The sequence below is a fragment of the Trachypithecus francoisi genome, unplaced genomic scaffold (genome assembly GCF_009764315.1).
Source record: "Trachypithecus francoisi isolate TF-2019V2 unplaced genomic scaffold, Tfra_2.0 Lachesis_group3, whole genome shotgun sequence".
Lineage (NCBI taxonomy): Eukaryota > Metazoa > Chordata > Mammalia > Primates > Cercopithecidae > Trachypithecus > Trachypithecus francoisi.
In genome coordinates this window covers 100256786-100264239 of record NW_022681468.1, presented here as the reverse complement: position 1 = coordinate 100264239, position 7454 = coordinate 100256786, and the positions used below count along the sequence as shown (strand labels likewise).

General features: G+C 43.9%; 1 pseudogene; it reads left to right on the top strand.

Annotated features, from left to right (window-relative positions):
* Nucleotides 1–1479: 1479 nt before the first annotated feature.
* LOC117071082 lies at nt 1480–3448 on the top strand (annotated as a pseudogene).
* The last annotated feature ends 4006 nt before the right edge of the window (nt 3449–7454 follow it).

Here is a 7454-nt window from a genome sequence, read left to right as displayed (position 1 = left end):
CTATTCTTGATTAGGGGTTTGACTGTCAAAGAAGATAGAATTTTTATGTTTATCACTAACTCTAATACTAAAAAATAACTTGCATATAGTTCATTGTGGCAAATAAATGGGACTTTCAAAACTGTCACTCCTTTTTTTTTTTAAATCAACTATATACAATTCATGCCCCTATTGGGTCTGAAAACTCTAGAACTTATCCACTTGTTTATGTATTAATGACTGAAAAAAGTGGTGCAATTTATAAAAGTTTATTTGAAGATTTGATAAACTATGCAGAAGAAAATGGATTTCAACTGAATATCCAAACCGTAATGACAGATTTGGAATTAGGTGTGATCAAGGTTACAAGGTAACTTTCCAATAAAGTTTGTTTTTCTCTATTCAGTCCAACGCATTTGGTGGAAAACTCAGATGAGTGGACTGGCCAAGCAATGTGGCAAAAACAATAACTTCAGTTTAAAAAGGCATCATTTGTCTACATTGATGTTCCTTCCAGCTGATGACATTCCAAGAGTGTTTGATTAATTAAAGGCTTATTTACCTGAAGAAGCTAACGAAGTTACTGAATTGTTGGAAAATAATTATGTGGCTGGTAGAACAATAAGACACTTAGGCAACAATGCTTCTGTTCAATCACTAGTATTATTTCCACCAAATTTGTGGCCCCTAAATTGGGGCATGCAGAATGGATTTCTCCATACCCAAAACAACATACAAGGCCAGGCACGGTGGCTCACACCTATAATCCCAATTCTTTGGGAGGCTGAGGCAGGCAGATCACCTGAGCTCAGGAGTTCGAGACCAGCCTGGCCAACATGGCAAAATCCTGTCTAGACACACACACAACACAAAATTTAGCCAGGCATGGTGATGTGGGCCTGTAGTCCCAGCTACTTGAGAGGCTGATGAAGGAGAATTGCTTGAGTCCAGGAGGTTGCAGTGAACCAAAATTGTGCCATTGCACTTCAGCCTGGGCGACAGAGCAAGACTCTGTCTAAAAACAAACAAACAACAACAGACATAGAAGCATGGCACAGAAGACAGAAGATGGGAAATTTTATTTTATTTTATTTTATTTTATTTATTTATTTTTTTGAGATGCAGTCTCGCTCTGTCACCCAGGCTGGAGTGCAGTGGCCGGATCTCAGCTCACTGCAAGCTCTGCCTCCCGGGTTCACGCCATTCTCCTGCCTCAGCCTCCCGAGTAGCTGGGACTACAGGCGCCCGCCACCTCACCCGGCTAGTTTTTGCATTTTTTAGTAGAGACGGGGTTTCACCGTGTTAGCCAGGATGGTCTCGATCTCCTGACCTCATGATCCGCCCGTCTCGGCCTCCCAAAGTGCTGGGGAAATTTTAATAGGGAATGCTCATGTCAGCGTATATCGAGCCACAAGATTTTCAAAAAGAGCAGTGCTACCTGGAAAATGAAGGTGGGGACAGAACCTGAATCCTGTTCCCTTTCTTTCCTCCCCAGACAACATGAGCTTCATCTCTCATTCCACCACCTTCTCCACCAACTACTAGTCCCTGGGCTCTGTCACCCAGCCACAGTGTCTGGCTCACAAGCAGCATGGCCAGTGTCTATGCAGGTGCTGGGGGTTATGCTCCTGGATCTTCATGTCCTGCTCTACCAGCTTCCTAGGAGACTGGGAGTCCAAGGACCTGGCCGCAGGGATGGCCAAGGGTCTGGCGGGAATGGGGGGCAACCAGAGCAGAAAGGAAACATGCAAGGCCTGAATGACTTCCTGGTCTCCTACCTGGACAGAGTGAGGAGCCTACAGACCAAGAATCAGAGGCTCAAGAGCAAAATCTGGAAACACCTGGTGAAGAAGGGACCCCAGGTCAGAGACTAGGGGCATTACTTCAAGACCATCAAGAACCTAAGGTCTCAGATAATTCTGTGGACAATGCCTGCATCATTTTTTTTTTTTTTTTTTTGAGACGGAGTCTCGCTCTGTTGCCCGGGCTGGAGTGCAGTGGCCGGATCACAGCTCACTGTAAGCTCCGCCTCCCGTGTTTACGCCATTCTCCTGCCTCAGCCTCCCGAGTAGCTGGGACTACAGGCACCAGCCACCTCGCCCGGCTAATTTTTTTTTTTTGTATTTTTTTTTTTTTTTTTTTTTTTTTTTGAGACGGAGTCTTGCTCTGCCACCCAGGCTGGAGTGCAGTGGCCGGATCTCGGCTCACTGCAAGCTCCGCCTCCCGGGTTTACGCCATTCTCCTGCCTCAGCCTCCCGAGTAGCTGGGACTACAGGCGCCCGCCTCGTCGCCCGGCTAGTTTTTTGTATTTTTTTTAAGTAGAGACAGGGTTTCACCATATTAGCCAGGATGGTCTCGATCTCCTGACCTCGTGATCCGCCCGTCTCGGCCTCCCAAAGTGCTGGGATTACAGGCTTGAGCCACCGTGCCCGGCCCTTTTTTTTGTATTTTTTAGTAGAGACGGGGTTTCACCGTATTAGCCAGGATGGTCTCGATCTCCTGACCTCGTGATCCGCCTGTCTCGGCCTCCCAAAGTGCTGGGATTACAGGCTTGGGCCACCGCGCCCGGCGGCCTGCATCATTTTTCATGTTGAAAATGCCCTTCTTATTGCTGATGACTTTAGAGCCAAGTATGAGACAGAGCTGGCCATGTGCCAGTCTGTGGAGAGTGACATCCATGAGATCTGCAAGTTCGTTTATGTCACTTGGCTGCAGCCAGAGACAGAGATCAAGGCTCTCAAGGAGGAGCTGCTCTTCATGGAGAAGAACCATGAGGAGGAAGTAAAAGACCTACAAGCCCAGATTGGCAGCTGTGGGTTAATCATGGAGGTAGATGCCCCCAGATCTCAGGACATCAGCAAGATCAGGGCAGACATCCAGTCCCAGTACGACAAGCTGGCTCAGAAGAACCGAGAGGAGCTGGACAAGTACTGGTCCCAGCAGATTGAGGAGGGCACCAGAGTGGTCACCACTCAGTCTGCTTAGATGTTAAATGTCATCTTAGCAGTCCATGGAGCTGTTAAGATGATGCTCATGGAGCTGAGACATACACTTCAGTCCTTCGAGATCGACCTGGACTCAATATCTGAAGGCCAGCTTGGAGAACAGCCTGAGGGTGGTGGAGGTTCGCTACACTATGCAGATGGAGCAGCTCAATGGTGTCCTGCTGCACTTGGAGTCAGAGTTGGCACAGACCCAGACAGAGGGGCAGCACCAGGCCCAGGAGTACGAGGCCCTGATGAACATCAAGGTCAAGCTGGAGACTGAGATCACCACCTACCACTGCCTGCTGGAAGACAGGGAGGACTTTATTCTCAGTGATGCCCTGGACAGCAGCAACTCCAAACAAACCATCCAAAAGACCACCAGGCTGGTGGATGGCAAAGTGGGGTCTGAGACCAACGACACCAGGCTGGTGGATGACAAAGTGGGGTCTGAGACCAATGACACCAAAGTTCTGAGGCACTGAGCCAGCAGAAGCAGGGTACCTTTTGGGAAGCAGGAGTTCAATAAAAATTTCAGAGGTCATTGGTCTGAAAAAAAAAAGAAAGAAAACAAAGATGAATATATTCTCCAAGGACAGCCATGTCCTAAAAGAAAAAAAAGCAACTCTTCATTGTGATATAAGACTTCAAAATATAGTTAATGATTGTGAAAGTCAACCAATGCATCTGCCCATAATCTATCCCTACAACACACCTTCATATGTTGAATTCTCTTCTTAGTTTGTTTTGTTCATTTTTTTACTTTTTTCTTTTAAATTTTTTTATTTTTAAGGTTTTTTAAATTGGCACATAATAATTGTACATTTTTTTTTTTTTTTTGATACGGAGTCTCGCTCTGTTGCCCAGGCTGGAGTGCAGTGGCTGGATCTCAGCTCACTGCAAGCTCCGTCTCCCAGGTTTACGCCATTCTCCTGCCTCAGCCTCCCGAGTAGCTGGGACTACAGGTGCCCGCCACCTCGCCCGGCTAGTTTTTTTTGTAATTTTTAGTAGAGACGGGGTTTCACCATATTAGCCAGGATGGTCTCGATCTCCTGACCTCGTGCTCCGCCCGTCTCGGCCTCCCAAAGTGCTGGGATTACAGGCTTGAGCCACCGCGCCCGGCCATAATTGTACATATTTATAGGGTACATAGTGATGCTGTGATACATACACTGTATTGTAATCAGATCAGGGTAATTAGCATATCTATCATCTCAAACATTTATCATATCTTTGTATTGAAAACATTCCAAGTTCTCCTTCTAGCTATTTGAAACTATATAATATATATTGTTGTTAGCTATAGTCATTCTACAGTGATATGGAATAGTAGAATTTATTCCTCCTATCTAGCTGTGATTTTGTATCCTGTAACAAATCTCTCCCTACCACTCCTTTCCCCTTACCCTTTCTAGCCTCTGTTTTACTTTTTATTTCTAGGAGACCAACTTTTTTTTTTATTTTAGCTTCCACATATAAGTGAGAATATGCAGTATCTAACTCTGTTTCTAGCTTACTTCATTTAACATAATGCCTTCCAGTTCTATCCAAATTGCCAACAAATGACAGGAATTCATTCTTTTTTATGATTGAGTGGTATTCTACTATGTACATATACCACATTTTCTTTATCCACTAATCTGTTGTTGGATACCTAAGTTGATTCCATATCTGGGCTATTGTGAATATGTGGGGAAAAGAGAGGTCAGCTTGTTACTGTGTTTATATAGAAAGAAGTAAATTTAAGAGACTCCATTTGCCTCTGTATTTGAGATGCTGTTAATCTGTGACTCTACCCCCAATCTTGTCCTTGCTGGAGACATCGCTGTGCTAATTAAAGTTGAAAAGATTTTGGGCTGTAAGGAATGAGCTTTGTTAAACAAATGCCTAAAGGCTGCTGGTGGTTAAAGGCCATCACCATTCTCTTAAATCTCAGTAAAAGAAAAACATCTGTCTCCTGCCCGTCCCTGGGTAAATGGAACATCTCCGTGTATCTGTATGTCTTACTGCTGATTTACTCCCTTATCTTTTGAGCAATAAATACTGAGGGAACTCAGAGGCCGGTGCCGGTGTGGGTCCTCTGTAAGCACAGCACCGGTCCCCTGGGCCCCGCTTTTCTTTGTCTATACTTTGTCTCTGTGTATTATTTCTTTTCTCAAGTCTCTCGTTCCACCTAATGAGAAGCACCCACCGGTGTGGAGGGGCAGGCCACCCCTTCAGGAATAACACTGCAATAAGCGTGAGGGTGCAGGTGTTCCTTCTGTATACCAATTTCCTTTCCTTTGGATAAACGTACAGTAGTGAAATCACTGGATCATATATATGATAGTTCCTTTTTTTTGGGGGGGGGGACAGAGTCTTGCCCTGTCACTGCAGTGACACAATCTCGGCTCACTGGAACCTCCACCTTCTGGGCTCAAGTGATCCTTCTGCCTCAATGTCCCAAGTAGCTGGGATTACAGATGCCTGCCACCACACCTAGCTACTTTTTGTATTTTTGGTAGGAACAGGGCTTCATCATGTCGCCCAGGCTGGTCTTGAACTCCTGAGCTGAGAGGATCCGCCTATCTCAGCCTCCCTAAGTGCTGGGATTATAGGCATGAGCCACCATGCCAAGCCCTATATAATAGGTCTATTTATAGTTTTTTGAGATACCTCCACACTATTCTCCATAGTGGTTGTACTTGTTTACATTCCCACCCACAGTGTATAAGAATTCCCTTTTCTCAGTATTCTCACCAGCATTTGTTATTTTTTGTCTTTTTGATCATAGTCATCCTAACTGGGGTGAGATGATACCTTATATGGTTTTGATTTGCATAAACCTGATGATTGGTGGTGTTAAGCATTTTTTCATATGTATATATATAGTTTATATATATATAGTATGTGTGTATATATAGTTTGTTTTGTTTTTGAGATGGAGTTTTGCTCTTGTTGCCCAGGCTGGAGTGCAGTGGTGCAATCTCGGCTCACCGCAATCTCCGCCTCCCACATTCAAGCGATTCTCCTGCCTCAGCCTCCCGAGTAGCTGGGATTTCAGGCATGCGTCACCATGCCCAGCTAATTTTGTATTTTTAGTAGAGATGGGGTTTCTTTATGTTGGTCAGGCTGGTCTCGAACTCCCGACCTCAGGTGATTCACCCACCTTAGCCTCCCAAAGTGCTGGGATTACAGGCGTGAGCCACCACACCCAGCTTTTTTTTCATATATTTGTTGACCATTTGTATGTCTTATTTTGAGAAAAGTCTGTTCAGATCATTTGCCCATTTTTTAGTCAGATTTGTTTTTTGCTATTGTTAGAGTTCCTTGTATATACTGAATATTAATCCCCTGTCAGATGAAAGGTTTGCAAATATTTACTCCCATTCTTCTGCAGGATATCCTTTCACTCTGTTGATTGTTTCCTTTGCTGTGCAGATGCTTTTCCATTTGATATAATCCCATTTGTTTATTTTTACTTTTGTTGCCTGTGCTTTTGAAGCCTTCTTGTTAATAAAATCTTTTCCTCAAACAATATCCTAAAGCATTTCCCTTATGTTTCCCTTTAGTTGTGTTAACTACAGGGTCTTACCCTCTAGTTTTGGGTCTTACCTTTAGGTCTTTGATCTATTTTGAGTTTATTTGTGTATAGGGCAACAGAAGGGGATCTGGTTTTATCCTTCTTCATATGGATATTCAGTTTTCCTATTTTATTTAGGAAATAAATTTATTTAACAATAAATAAATTTAACCATTTATTGAAGAGGCTGTCCTTTCTCTAATGTGTATTCTCAGTGACTTTGTCAAAAATCAGTTGGCTATAGATATGTGGATTAATTACTGGGTTCTCTATTCTGTTCTATTGGTCTGTGCTTCTGTTTTTATGCCAGTACCATGCTGTTTTGGTTACTACAGCTTCGTGGTATATTTTGAAGTCTGGTAGTATGATGCCCCCACCTTTGTTCTTTTGTCTGTTTGGGGTCTGATATAGTTTGGCTATGTGTCCCCACCCAAATCTCATGCAAAATTGTAATCCCCATGGGTCAGGGACAGGACCTAGGGAAGGTGATTAGATCATGGGGGTGGATTTCCTCCTTGCTGTTCTCATGGTAGTGAGTTCTCATGAGATCTGATGGTTTAAAAGTGTGTGGCACTTCTGCCCTCACTCACTCTCTCTCTTTCTGTCTCTCTTTCTCCCTCTCTCTCCTCCCACCATGGGAAGAAAGTGCTTGCTTCCACTTTGCCTACTGCCATGCTTGTAAGTTTTCTGAGGCTTCCCAGTCATGCTTCCTGTTTAGCCTGTGGAACTGTGAGTCAATTAAATCTCTTTTATTCATAAATTACTTAGTCTCAGGTAGTTCTTTATAGCAATGTGAGAACAGACTAATACAGGGTCTTTGTGGTTTCATGCAAATTTTAGGATTTCTTTTTCTATTTCTGTGAAGGATATCATTGGTGTTTTCATAGGGACTGCACTGAATCTCTAGATTGCTTTGATTAATATGGTCA